We start from the raw sequence: 15,711 nt of genomic DNA, 5'->3' as shown, positions 1-15,711 counted from the left end.
TATTACTAAAATAAATAATAGTAAAAAAAATTATAAATAATAATAACAATAAACAATAATATAAAGGGTTAAATATGTTTTTGGTCCCTTAACTTTCAGCGAAAATTGGAATTAGTCCCTCTTCAAAACTTTGGACTAATTTAGTCCCCAAACTTTAGAAATGTGTGAATTTAGTCCTTTTAACCAAATTTTGTTAACTTTATTTGATGTTTCAAACGCATTTATCAGTGAACATTGAAGTAAAAATGTGTCAAACGGGATAAACAACTCACATGCTATCATGAAACACACTTAAAACATCAAATAAACCTAACAAAATTTAGTTAAAAGGACTAAATTCAAATATTTTTAAAGTTTGAGGACTAAATTAGGTCAAAGTTTTGAAGAGGGACTAATTCCAATTTTCACTGAAAGTTAAGGGACCAAAAACATATTTAATCCTAATATAAATAATAGTAATCTTTTATTTTTAGCAATTAATTTTTAATTAAATCTATCACATTTTTACTCTTTAACTTTCATAAACCTTCATCTCAGATCTCTTCATTTTTTTATCATCTTTTCCTTAATCCAAAGAACTTATTTTCACCTATCTTTTCCCTCAAATTCACTCATTTCCATTCCTCCAAATCCACCTTCCAATCCAACACAGGCTAAGAGTTATGCTTAGCTAGCTGAGGAAGACAAATTACCAAGGAATGAAGAAAAAAAAAGATAATTCATAAACATGATTAACAAATAATGAAATGATAAAAAAAGAAGTCAAATATGTTAATAAATTCTTATAACTATCGGTGTATTAGTCTCACTTGTTTGCTTGAATATATTGTTTGCTTGAATATATTGCATGTTTTATATGAAATTATTTGTTTGTTTGAATATATTGTTGTTGATAATATTGTTGAATAGAGGGGAGATGGTAATAATATTTTACAAGTTTGAATCTTGAATTGTCCGGTTGGACAGTTTAAGAAGAGCAATGACTTTATAATAGTTTATTAATACATATCAATCTTAATATACATGTCTTCAATTTGATGAAATTTTGTAGTTGTGTTTTGTATTGATCTTCGGGTTCATATTTGATTGTGATTTATAATTACTTTCATTTCGTGTAACCTGAAGACCAATGCGAAATGCTGACAAAATTTCGTGAATTTTTAGATATGTTGTTTAAAATTGATATGTTTAATAAACTAAAAAAAGTGAATCTTCTTGAATGGGATAGGGTCACACCTTGAATACAAACACGATCAAAATGATCATTCAAGATTATTGAAATTGTGTAAACAATTTCAATAAACATGCGTACGGATCGAGGGTGGATTAATTTATCACGCATCAACACTGAGTACGAGAGAGGGGTAAAAGAATTTATAGAGTTTGCGCAACGTAATGCGATTACAAGTGGTGATGATAAAGTCAAGTTTAGATGTCCCTGTGTGAACTGTTTGAATGGGAGGAAGTTGAACACAACTTATATTAGGGAACATCTTACCCGAGACTTTCACCTGGATGTGCCTCGGTTCGGGAACCGCTGCCTATGAGCAAAAATAACCACTGTCGTTTCCCCTTATTACACTAGAATTCATAAACTTTATTTACATTACTTTCAACTTCTTCCGGGTATATTTACTTTTTATACATTAATTTTTCAATCCTTTGTCAGTTTCTTATTCATCATGTTCAATTCTTAAACTTATTTTATTTATTGTGATTAAACACATTTTATTTATTTTCATTTAAATGGACATTTGAATCTGTATTATGGTTTCTTTTAATAGTTTTTAACAACTAGGAGTGGCAATGGTCCAGGATCGTCCCATATTTTTTACCTGTAAAATGTGGGTTGAATTGGTATGTCTAACTTTGAAAATAAAGGTTCAACAATCTTGTCAAATTGTAGAATTTTCTAATGTGTTTGTCCTCAGACAAAAATGTTTATTATACTTCTCCTCCGAGCAATGTAAAAGGATGTTAATTTAAAGCGTGTAGCAGCATTTTCTAAACGTCTATTGCAGGTGATTATTAAACTGCATTTTCTATAAGATTTTCTTCTTATACATACTACTGAACTTTTGTTTCTGTGGTTGCCAAATGAAAAAGACACACCAACTTTTGGAAGTCCCAAATTGATTAAAAATAAAGCTAAATTATAATATATAAGTAGGTTGCAAATCTCGTATTTATTTTCAACCTCTAAGCCCAATGGCTAAATCTGCTAACCTGGTAGATTCTTATTTAGCTGAAGTTGAACATCATGTAACTCTGAAGTTACCAAAACTTCAATCACTTGCTATTGTAATTCCTGATCATGTCATTGATATATATCTCAAGGTATAAATAAAATAAAATCTGTAATATAGAGACCAAAATATTATAAAGTTTAATTTTTCTATTAGTGCTGATTGATTTTTTTATTAATATAGAGACCAAATAAAAAGTAATTAAGCAACTTAATTATTGTTATGTAGTAAGGATATTTATGTAATAACATAAATATCTTAGATATTTTAGACAGTTAAGATATTTGTCAAAGCCACTAGCCACATTTGTAGGTAAGGTGGTTATTTTTATTTTGCTTATAAATACAATGACAGGACAAAAGTCTAGGTACGTTCTCTTTATGCTCTAGAGATCCTGAATAATACTTCAGAGCAGTATCCAATTACTCTCTTCTGAGCTTCAGCTCCATAACTCATATCTGACTTGAGCGTCGGAGTATCTTTGCAGGTACCTCCCCCTCCTTTGGCGAGTATGAAGGACAACAATTGAAGAAATGCAAGCATTCCAGACATCCAGGAGCAACAGAGACACATAGGAAAATATACACCGAAACATTTTGGCGCCCACCGTGGGGCCGAGTGCCAACCCAAAGAAGCCACAGGAGGAGCCTCGGCCAAAGAAGCCACAAGAGGAGCCTCGGCCTCAATGAATCACTCGTTCGAATAGAGCTACTCCATCTGCATCGCCACCATGATCCCCATCCGCGATCCGTTGACACCACTGTCACTACCAGATCAAATGACGCCTCCATCGGGTTTCTCTCCTTCTCACCCCGTGAGTCATTGATGCCAGTAGACATCAACGAAATCACACCCCTTCGCGGGTCAGACTCAGCGCAGAGAACGCCCCCAAATTAGGTCCATCCATCAGCCTCCGTCACACCACCGGACACCACTGTCATAGGGGAACCATTAATTCATCCCCGTCACCTCCAAAACACGATCACGATGATCCTAAGACAGTGATGGAGACCACCAAACTCCAATCCACGGTGCATCTCAACAAGAACAGCCCACACCAGCACCTTCATTGGCGCCACTCTTCAGATTCCAAAACGCGCAATCTAGACCAACCCCAATTCGAAAACTTCACAGCCTCTACTCGCAAAAACAAAACAATCAAAACCAACCCACATACAAATTATGAAATCGCCGTCTGTTCTATAGGCTCGTACCTCTGTATCCTTAAGTTCTAAAGCGACAGGAACTGAAGTCTGGTGGATGAAGTATGATCCTGTGATCAGAGCGTGATGAACAGTAGTGTGAGGTTTTCCCTCTGGGCGAGACTGTGCACCAAATGTAAAGGATCGTTCCTTGATTTTACAAGCCAGGGATGATTACAGAATTATCTGACAGATTCCCCAATCAAAACCCAGAAACTAGGAAGCCATTACCAAACTCCCATTTTCCCTCCAGAGTCGCGAAACTCAGTTCGTATCACCATGAAGATCACAACGACAACCTAAATCGAAACCACAAATCTACCATCCATCCCCACCTGAACCACTGAAACGCAATAACCCGATTGCACCAGGAATCTCTGATTTCCTAATTTCCACAAACCCCAATCCCCAAAATCGGAGAACAGAAAAACCCTAAATTCCCAAATCGCAACCCAAAGATCGCGCCCACCTCTTACAGGGCCGGACCACCCAGACGACAACCTCCGCTTCTTTGACACCGAAACATTGGGGGGCATCCGCCACCGCGCCAGTGCCGTCACAAGGTCACAACCTGGTCTGACTGGCGATTTTGCCAGGAGCTCGGTTCCAGTCACATGAGCAAGCTAATCGTCTGCGCGGAAGATTCCCACACGAAAAATCGCCAAAAAGATCGCAGACCCATTCTCCACGTCTTCCGCAACACCCGCGCATTCCACGCGTAGTTCGGTTCTGCCTCCACATCATCCAACTATTCCCCAAACCTCAAACTCCGTACGAGCGTCCGACAAACTAGGTGTCGAGCGTCCAAACCGTCCTCACGTCCAGCCGCTCGGCATTCCACATTGGTTTAGGCCGCTCGACAAACAAGTGGACGAACGTTCAAACCATCCACGACGTTCGTCCGCTCGGTCCCCAACATCGTCCACTCGGTCACCAACGTTCTTTCATTTCATCATCAACGTTCAGCCTAGAGCGTTCGTCACTTCGCTCATTACTGATGTTCGGCCTCTAGCGTTTGGCCTCGCTTATACTCGAACGCTCGACCATCAGTGTGTACGGGCGTCCAAAAGTCAATCGTTCGTCGTCGCCTTTCGGTTTCCAGGACGCTCGATAATCCGTGTGGACGAGCGTTCATGTAATCAGCGGTTCGTCCTCACGCTTCGGATTCGAACGCTCGACAAGCCTTGTGAACGAGCGTTCCACCACGGCTATGGACGAGCGTTCAAGCAATCGGCCGTTCGGCCTCGACTATTGGATTCGAACGATCGACAATCAATTTGGACGAGCGTTCGAATAATATTCCGCTCGGCCTCGCCTACGTAGACGAACGCTCCACAATCAATATGTGGACGAGCGTTCGTCAATCCATTTCAACGAGCGCTCGTCCATTCATTTCAAGGAGCGCTCGTCAAACCCATGTCAACGAGCGTTCAAACGTAAGACCGTTCGTCCTCACCTTTTGGATTCTAACGCTCGACACTCAATATGGACGAGCGTTCAAACAGTGGACCGTTCGTCATCACCCTTCGGACTTGAACGCTCGACAGTGCCTGTGGACGAGCGTTCAAGCAGACAACCGTTCGTCCTGAAGCGCCGCAAGTTCAGACTCGCGTACGTCAAGGACGTTCGTCCTGAGACGTCCCGCAATCAGCCTTGCGTTCGGCCTTTCGGTTTCGAGGACGTTCGATCTCTATCGCTCGACCAAACTTCAACACGAGCGTTAACAAACCGCTCGACAAGCAATGTGACGAGCGCTCAAATCGTCCTCTCGCCCAGCCGCTCGACTCTCCACTTGGTTTAGGCCGCTCTACAAACAACGGGACGAACGTTCAAATCATCCCCGACGTTCGCCCACTCGATCACCAGCGACGTTCGTCCACTCTGTTCTCAATGATCAGCCATCCGGAGTCAGTTCGTCCTCAAAACGTCACACACACAACCTCGCTAACGTTCGGCCTCGACTTTCGTGCTCGAATGCTCGACAATCAGTGTGTACGAGCGTCCAAACAGCCAAAGTTCGGCCTCGACGTTCAGAATCGAACGCTCGACAATCAGTGTGTACGAGCGTCAAAACAGTCAGTGTGAGACCGTTCGGCATCCCTTCGCTTTCAACCGCTCATCCTCACGTTCGGTCTCTACCGCTCGACCATACTTCAAGAGGAGCGCTCCCACATTCGGCCTCATTAGCGTTCGGCATCTTAGCTGCAACCGTTCGGCCAATCACTTCATTAGCGTTCGCATATTTCCGCAGGAAGCATTCGATCACTTCATCTCTTTGACGCTCGGCCTCAAGCGTCCAGCCGCCAGGTTTGCAACTTGATCAAACAGTCTCACCTATATGCTTAATATTATTTCTTACAGTGCAGATAAACATATCTTGTACATAAAAGCGGACACTTGAAAGCCGATCATCCTGAAGCACTTCTAAACCCAGCAGATGTTCGCCCAAGAACACCCACGTGCATAAAGGGATACACTCCTGCTGGCCGATGTTCGCCCTAGAACACCCAGGTGCATCGAACAACACGTGCATAAAGGGATACACTCCCGCTGGCCGATGTTCGCCCTAGAACACCCAGGTGCATCGAACAAAGGGACACACTCCCGCTGGTAGATGTTCGCCCCAGAACACCCAAACAATCAAACTTAGGGGACCATCCCCATAGCCTAGCTTATGTTCGCCCAAGAACATCTACTTTCAAAGAATCTGTCGTTCAACATCGAAGGCGTTCGTCATTTGGTCTCAACGCTCGACATTCAATTGTCAACGAGCGTCCACTCAGTCCGTCGTTCGGCCTCAACGCTCGACAATCAAATGTCAACAAGCGTCCAAACTTCGCTGGACATTCCATGTTTTCGAGCGTTCAAAAAGTGCTCGCCAATTCAGTACAACGAGCGTCCCAACATCACTCGCAAATGCATATCAACGAGCGTTCAAGAAGCGCTCACCAATGCATGTCAACGAGCGTTCAAACATCGCTCGCAAATTCATATCAACAAGCGTTCAAGAAGCGCCGGCCAATGCATGTCAACGAGCGTCCAAATATCGCTCGACATTCATTGCAACGACTGTTCAAATACCGCTCGTCAATCCACATCAACAAGCGTTCGTCAATCCATGTTTTCGAGCCTTCAAGAAGTTGGCCGTTCGGCCTCACGAACCCAGGTGCACGAACGTTCGACCTTTTGTTTCTTAAGCGTTCGCCAACCCAGCTTTTTACCATTCGTCTTGGCCTCTTTTTGGCTCATCAAACGCAATTGCTCGGTCATCCTTGATTTAAAACATTCAATCCACACATAAACGACAACCACAAACACGCTCCCCAACACAACCTCCCTCAAACTCATAAGTCCTATAGTTACCACGTTCATAAAACAGAACGGTTAACTCGGACTTGGGGGGCATGTTATGTAGTAAGGATATTTATGTAATAACATAAATATCTTAGATATTTTAGACAGTTAAGATATTTGTCAAAGCCACTAGCCACATTTGTAGGTAAGGTGGTTATTTTTATTTTGCTTATAAATACAATGACAGGACAAAAGTCTAGGTACGTTCTCTTTATGCTCTAGAGATCCTGAATAATACTTCAGAGCAGTATCCAATTACTCTCTTCTGAGCTTCAGCTCCATAACTCATATCTGACTTGAGCGTCGGAGTATCTTTGCAGGTACCTCCCCCTCCTTTGGCGAGTATGAAGGACAACAATTGAAGAAATGCAAGCATTCCAGACATCCAGGAGCAACAGAGACACATAGGAAAATATACACCGAAACAATTATAACTATTGTGAAAGCATCAATTGTGTTGTGATATTTACAATGTCAAACACAGTAAAACTGCACCATAAATTTAAACAAGGATAAAATGGTGCTCAATCCAACAGGTTTTGGGATCTCTGTAGTTGATTGTATATTTGTAAGCTTTATCATGTGAAAACCCCATGATTTGACAAAGATATATATTTTTTTCTTTCTAAGAAGTCTAATTATAGGTATTGTGTATGGAAATAATTAATGTGGTTTATGTTCATTAAAACTGTATTATTAGTTAGGAATTGGTATATCTGAAAATGTTTTGAAAGTCCATGTTTTCCTTTGTCTCTTGGAAGCTAATAGGCATATACTTGCACAACATCACAATGTTCCTTGATGCTAGGTCATTAGTCAATAAATGCCAAACAACTACATGCTTATGTATGAGCTTGGATGTGCTTTTGCCCACATATATTGTCTTGCATTTGTTTTCACTCTTTCTATGGCCACACATCTCATCAATTTCTCTTGCTACCTTCCAATTCAAACCCAATAATATCCATATTACTCACTTTCTTTTGTCACCACTTTCTCCATCAAGAAGCCTTTTTTTGTCACCACTTTCTTCACTCTTCTAGGTTCTTCATTTTATTCATCTTTCTCAAGTCTTAAGAATTTTACCCTAACTTCACTTCTTTAAACAATTCCAACACTTCTTATTTGATTCATTTATCCTATCGTCTCTTTTTTAGTTGCTTGAAATGATTTCTTTGGAATCTTATCCATTTGCATATAATGTTTTTGTTTTACGAGGTATCTTCACTTGGATATCGCTTTCACTCTTCACCACGAAACATTGTTTTAAAAACCTTATCCTTTTATTACAGTTTAATTGTCTGCATGCAAAACTGTTGTGTATTCTCATCAAATACCCCAAGTTATTGTTGATATAAGTTATAACATAATTATCATAGAATAAAAAAAAAACTTAATTAGCAAAGATAACTATTTATGATTGAATGATACTGTTTCTGCGGAATCGGACCGGCGAAGATTCCGGCCACCTCCAGCCTGAAACACTCCTTCTCCTGTGGTTGATGCGCTCCTTCCCTCGCCTCTGTGCTCCTCCACCTGCTGCCGGTATCAGTGAAATGGGGGTGGACCTGCAATAAACACTCCGACGATCAAGTCAGAATGGGTTTTCATCACTGTATCATTATACCAGAATCATATCCCATACCTTAGCCGTTTACCCCTTACTTATATTAGTTTTTAGGAATATTCCAAATGTTTCTTCAAGATGAAAGTAACGCCAGAATTTCCCGTAATAGCTGGAGAAATAACAGTGGAAGGTCCCTCCACTGTCTCCTTCAATTATTTGCTGATTACACATTGATTGTGCATTAGCTGTCAGGACCGACCACAGAAGACCGACCGGAATAAGTTCGCCGATCGGTCCCGACAGTTTCCGGTCGGTCTTGACAGCTTCCGGCCGGTCTAGACAGCTTCCGGTCTCCTGTGGTTGATGCGCTCCTTCCCTCGCCTCTGTGCTCCTCCACCTGCTGCCGGTATTAGTGAAATGGGGGTGGACCTGCAATAAACACTCCGACGATCAAGTCAGAATGGGTTTTCATCACTGTATCATTATACCAGAATCATATCCCATACCTTAGCCGTTTACCCCTTACTTATATTAGTTTTTAGGAATATTCCAAATGTTTCTTCAAGATGAAAGTAACGCCAGAATTTCCCGTAATAGCTGGAGAAATAACAGTGGAAGGTCCCTCCACTGTCTCCTTCAATTATTTGCTGATTACACATTGATTGTGCATTAGCTGTCAGGACCGACCACAGAAGACCGACCGCGGATGCTGTCGAGACCGACCGGAAGCTGTCTAGACCGGCCGGAAGCTGTCAAGACCGACCGGAAACTGTCGGGACCGATCGGCAAACTTATTCCGGTCTGTTATCCGTCCATGGTAGTAACATAAGCCCCCCAAGCCCTAGCAAAAATTTTAATATTGCGTTGGGTTTTGTAAAGTTGTATCAATCGGTAGTAGATTTACCTGAGTTTATTCACGCGCGTTCCTTTTCACGCGAGCGGTTTGTACGCTAATAAATTCACATAAGAGCTTGCTTGAGCTTGCTTTGCCGCATGATTTAGGTCTTAGGAGCTCTCAAGGAGCGTGCCCTAAGACCAAGGGGAGAGCTCACGAAGAGACTGCCTCACCTGCTCGGTGTGAGAGCTCACGAAGAGACTGCCTCACCCGCTCGATTTTAGGTCTTAGAAACTCTCGAGGACGTGCTCTAAGACCAAGGGGAGAGCTCACGGAGAGACTGCCTCACCTGCTCGGTGTGAGAGCTCACGAAGAGACTGCCTCACCCGCTCGATTTAGGTCTTAGAAGCTATTGGTGGATCGTGCTCTAAGACCAAGGTGGGAGCTCACGAGGAGACTGCCCCACCAGCTCGATTTAGGTCTTAGAAGCTATTGGTGGATCGTGCTCTAAGACCAAGGTGGGAGCTCACGAGGAGACTGTCCCACCCGCTCGGTTCCTCAAGGAGAGCCAAGTTCTGTCATCTGCATCGAAGATCAATAACACACAAATTTCGAACGGTCAGAAATATGTAGCTAAATTTAATGGAACGGTTAGTGAGACCGTTCGGTCTTCAATTTAAATGCGTTGAGGCCGAACGGCCAAGAATACGTTCAGGCCGAGCGGGCTGAGATCCTGATGAGGCCGAGAATAGGTTGAGGCCGAACGGACGAGAAGATGTTGAGGCCGAGCGGCTAGTAATATGTGGAGGCCGAGCGGCTGAAATCAGTTGATGCCGAGCGGCCAAAAATAGGTTGGGGCCGAGCGGCCAGTAATATATTGAAACCGAACGGCCATTAATACGCTGAGGCCGAGCGGCCAATAATACGTTGAGGCCGAGCGGCCAATATCACTGTGAGGCCGAGCGGCCAATAATATGTTGAGGCCGAACGGCCAATAATATGTTGAGGCCGAACGGCCAATAATACTCTGAGGCCGAGCGGCCAATAATATGTTGAGGCCGAGCGGCCAATAATACTCTGAGGCCGAGCGGCCAATTATGTGTTGAGGCCGAGCGGCCAATAATACTCTGAGGCCGAGCGGCCAATTATAGGTGGAGGCCGAGCGGCCAATATCACGTTGAGGCCGAGCGGCCGATAAAATGATGAGGTTGAGCGGCCTAGCAGATATTTGAGGCCGAGCGGCTGAGAATTAAATGAGGCCGAGCATGACCGCTCGGTCCAAGATGTTGAGTCGAAACGAGCAAGTTTAAACCATTTGGCCTTGATGTAAATACGATTGCTCAGTCAAAGATGGCAAAGCTGGACGTGACCGCTCGGGCAAAATGTACCTGGTTTAGAGTCTTATGACCTGCAAAATAGTATAATATTACTGGAAAATGTGAAAGGAAAGACCAGGCCGAACAGCCGAGCTCCCGTTTAGGCCGAACGGCCGAGATCAGGCTAAGCCGAGCGGAAGAGAAAATTGTGAGGCCGAGCGGCCAAGGTCATGCTAAGGCCGAACGGCCGAGCATACATACAGTCCGAGTGGCCAAGAAATCCAATGAGGCCGAGCGGCCGAGGAGAAATTGAGGCCGAGCGGCCAGGAAATCCAATGAGGCCGAGCGGCCGAGGAGAAATTGAGGCCGAGCGGCCAGTAAATCCAATGAGGCCGAGCGGCCGAGGAGAAATTGTGGCCGAGCGGCCGAGCAGAAATTGAGGCCGAGCGGCCAAGAAATCCAATGAGGCCGAGCGGCCGAGAATATGTTGAGACACCCTTCCGCGCACTTTCCCCCTGGCCTGCGAAGTCGCCTCCTTCACGGTCTCTGCCGACACTACTGTAAGCAGGTTCTGGAGAATCTCAATATCTCCAGCACTTCAGATTTTCATATCTTCAAATTGTGAATAGTAGCCCGGTTGATGGAGCTCTAAAATTTAAACACCTTCATCCAGCCATGAACTGGTAATGAATATATTGGACCCCTCTTTACCGTATCATACCTGTTTTTTCTCGGAAGATCGGAACTGTCCTTGTGAGTCAAAAAATTAAACTATTGAAAAAATATTTTTAATTTCATTATTGAATTTTATTTTAATGAGAGCATTCTCTCTGTTGGGGTTTGGTCCGGCGGCGTTGGTGGTTAAGTTCCAGTGCCAGGAGCATAATTAATTTGAGACTATGTCCTGCCAATGAGATTCTTGGGGATTCGAGGGGCTGTTTGGTGATGCAGGAAAAGACATCGATGTTCTGGTGTGCCAAACTATCATTCCTTTTTTCTTCACTATCTTCTCCACTATCTTCTCCAATTTGTTCTACCCACTAACTATGCTTTTGTTACATCCATCCCCGGCTAGTAGACGCTGCTCGGTGGGGATGTTGCCTTTGCCGTCGCCGTCACCATCACCGAGGAAGAGGAAGCTCTGGTCCTCTCGGTGGATTTCAAGGCCGTCAAAACCGGCGAGGGTGGTGTCGGGGCGAAGGAAATCACCCTTAGGTTAAGGTTTAAGAATCCTGGAAGGGAAGGTGTTTCACAAGTGGTCCCATTATTGACAACATTGCCATTCAAAAGCTATTCAACCGAGCGCGGATATCGTCGGAGCTACTCGGTACATAAAGACCGCCCAGGATATTCAGGAGTTGAACACCTTCATTTGTCATCGCGATGCGCTGGAATGCTCCGAACGGGTGAGTTGGAAGATCCGAGCGGTGTAATATTTTCTGGAACCCTCTGATACTACTGTAGCGCTGCCTCCGAGGTCAACCAAAGTGCACTCCAGCATCGTCAGCACCCGTACGGGCGAGTAGCTTCTGGACACTACCCTCGGCGATGATCGTGAGGGACCAAAGATCGAAGACCACGCTCTAACAGCGGAGCCGAACGATGAACTCAGCGACCTGGCCATGGGAGGATGTCTTCCTCCGGCAGAAGCTATCAGACTGGCCTTCTCGGCCGCTTACTGAGAGGACGAGGCCGTATTTGTCTGCCAGCGGGTGAAGGGTAATTACCCTCCTTGTCTGTGAAAATTTATGTTCTCCTGTGCAAGCAGTAAAGTACATGATACTCCGAGAATGAACGCCAGACTTTCATTCCTCCGCGCTGGATTGTTGGAGCTGCTCGGTACATAAAGACCGCCCGAAGTATTCAGGAGTTGAACACCTCTGCCATCGTGACGCGCTGGAATGCACCGACCGGATGAGTTGGAAGATCCAGGCGTCGTAAACATTCTTCCCTCTTTGGAACCCTTATCACCATAACATCAATATTCCTCTCTGACATTGGAAAATGTTAGTATAAGACGGGAAAGTGCCTATTATTCAAAAACAAATTTGATATATTAATGGCATGCTTTTTGACTATGCCGCAGATAAGGATTCCATCAATTTTTCTACCAAACCCTTTAACTGACAAAGTTGTCTACTCTATTCTCAAAAGTAGTGATTTGCACTACTCCCATAAAGAATTAATTATACCACAATGATGGCAGTAGGCACGTGTTCGGTAACAGATAAGAAAAAGTTAATTATAATTAATTTAATTTACTAAAAGAAAGATGTGATATTCTGATTGTAGTTTTCGGAGATTCTGAAAGGATTTCTCCACATCCCTTTCTCGGTTACGGTTCCCAAATACTTAATAGGGAAACTATGGAGAAGCTGAGTTTGAATCGGTCTGATCTGTGCCGTCGGGAGTACCGAGGACGAACTTCAAACCCAAGACCATGGTAAGTGCACCAATGGACTCCATTCGTTCCTGAACAAATCTTTAATAAAATGATATAAAATAAAGATAGAGGATGAAATTATTCTTATCGAAGTAATGAAAGACCGAGTGCTCATCTGACTCTTAGCGGTCTAAAGGGAATTCTACTCGTCCCCACAGACGGCGCCAAAATGTTTCTGCGGAATCGGACCGGGGAAGATTCCGGCCACCTCCAGCCTGAAACACTCCTTCTCCTGTGGTTGATGCGCTCCTTCCCTCGCCTCTGTGCTCCTCCACCTGCTGCCGGTATCAGTGAAATGGGGGTGGACCTGCAATAAACACTCCGACGATCAAGTCAGAATGGGTTTTCATCACTGTATCATTATACCAGAATCATATCCCATACCTTAGCCGTTTACCCCTTACTTATATTAGTTTTTAGGAATATTCCAAATGTTTCTTCAAGATGAAAGTAACGCCAGAATTTCCCGTAATAGCTGGAGAAATAACAGTGGAAGGTCCCTCCACTGTCTCCTTCAATTATTTGCTGATTACACATTGATTGTGCATTAGCTGTCAGGACCGACCACAGAAGACCGACCGCGGATGCTGTCGAGACCGACCGGAAGCTGTCTAGACCGGCCGGAAGCTGTCAAGACCGACCGGAAACTGTCGGGACCGATCGGCAAACTTATTCCGGTCTGTTATCCGTCCATGGTAGTAACAGATACTAATTTTAATTTGTAAAGAATATTTAACGGGTATCACCATCCATAAAAATATATGATATATTAAATTGATGTTTTTGTAATTTTTAAAATTAAAGATTATTAAAGTGATCTGATAGAGGAAAATATTATTAATTTGTTAAAGTGTTAAAGACACTAATTTATTTATAAATTGATTTTATTGGAATTAAGTAGAGTAATTTTTATTTAGATATGCTTTTTAGACTTATATGTTTATGATAAATTGCGAGTAGCTGAACCTACTAATAGTTGTTACTTAATTATTTTTGGAATGAGTATATTTTCTGTAAATTGATATGGTTAATAATTATTGTTAGTAAACTAATCCCTACAATAAATTAGGTTTCACATATCAAAGTCAGTGTGATTGTTTTTATTAGCAGTAAAGTAAAATTATAGAGAAGGAGACAGTTGGGGTGTTTAAATCAGTACATATATCAAAACTTATAAAAACTCCAAAAATAACATAGAATAGAAAACAAAAACAAGACAAGAAAATATTGCCTGTTTATATAGTATGTAACTATTTCTTTCTTCAACAACATAAGAGTATATACATATATATGGATTATCAGGGAAGAGAGAGAGAAAACGAAAGGAAAATGTATAACCATTATTACGTGAGGAGTACATGCATGGGATATATATATATATATATATATATATATATATATATATATATATATATATATATATATATATATATATATATATATATATATATATGGTTAAGGTGTCAACAATTTGGAGCGAAAAACAAGGTGCAATTGTTAGGTTTACAAGAGGAGAAGGTTAATATAATGAGATTTGAGTCTAATTAAATAAGGAATTGATATCACTCTTTATCTAAAGACTTAAGGTAATAAATTAATGGGTTTTTATTCTGATGTTTCACTTCTTTATTATTTTCTAAAGTGAGATTGAGACTCATACTTAGATTCCCAACAAATCTTCCTCTCATAGGTGAGTATCTTCCACGTTAGTACACTCTTCCTCTGATATAAACATTCTCAATCATGAGTACCTCTTTTTGTATCAATGTTCATCTTAACAGAACACATTTACCTAGAAGACTTTTAATACATGAACCATTTTACTAAAAGCTAAACCTAACTCTGATACCACTTTGTAAAAATATAAGCGTGACACACACACACACTATAATATGACTATTCAATTTGTTGTGGTAATTTTCATTGAACCTTGATAGCTTTAAATAGATGAAAATAGGGTATTGGGTCAATTACAAATAATAAAAACTAAAAACAAAATATCAACCTACTCAAAATAAAAAGAACTACTTAATTAATAAATAGAAAAATCAAAACTACCCATCCTTATTTTATCTTTATCAAAATCAAACTAAATATTACTAAACTCAAACTAATAAAATAAGACTTAGATAAAATTACTAATAAATCCCTAAAATTTACGTTTAACCCAAAAAAACTCCCCAATAAATTTAAAATTTTCATCATTTAGTCAGCTTTCAATGTGCATCATCCCACTTCGGTCTTACTTCTCCAAGTTTGCCTTCTCCATGTTTGTTGCACCATTTATTGAGCACTTTATCAGCATTGCCAAGTTCTTTAACAACTCGACGCTTAACAGATCGACCTTCACCTCCTTGGCTCCAAACAATCCAATTTTCTCATGTTCGGCTCTAGACACCTTGGTCTCCTCCTGTTCAGCCTCAAAAAACTCGGTCAGAATCTACTCGACATCAAGTTGTTTGGCCTCTTCTTGCACTGCCTCGGATAGCTCGATCTTGAACGTGTCCGAGTTTTCTAAAAATAACAAAATCTCTATCTCTTCTTCATTTTCTGTTGTAAGAAGGTTTCTCTCACTTTTCAGTTTGACAAAATTTAGCAATGTGACCAGGCTTACCACAATTGTAGCACTTCCACAATCTGCACTCGTTTGCATAATGATCGTGCTTGCCACACTTAAAACACTACACTATTGACCGATCTCCTCAATCTTTCCCTTGTCCTCGACCACGTTAATTTTATTGACTGGTT

The 15,711-nt window shown here is 41.9% G+C and overlaps 1 non-coding gene across 1 annotated transcript; it reads left to right on the top strand.

Annotated features, from left to right (window-relative positions):
- Positions 1-3,421: 3,421 nt before the first annotated feature.
- On the top strand, positions 3,422-3,644 carry LOC124842067 (small nucleolar RNA U3). The gene has a single exon (XR_007029149.1). It is a non-coding gene; the product is annotated as a small nucleolar RNA U3 (small nucleolar RNA).
- The last annotated feature ends 12,067 nt before the right edge of the window (positions 3,645-15,711 follow it).

The sequence above is a fragment of the Vigna umbellata genome, chromosome 3, assembly GCF_029865625.1.
Source record: "Vigna umbellata cultivar VRB3 chromosome 3, Vumbellata_1.0, whole genome shotgun sequence".
NCBI classification, from domain to species: domain Eukaryota; kingdom Viridiplantae; phylum Streptophyta; class Magnoliopsida; order Fabales; family Fabaceae; genus Vigna; species Vigna umbellata.
The sequence above is the reverse complement of the archived record's forward strand: the minus strand, read 5'-3'. Positions and strand labels throughout refer to the sequence as shown.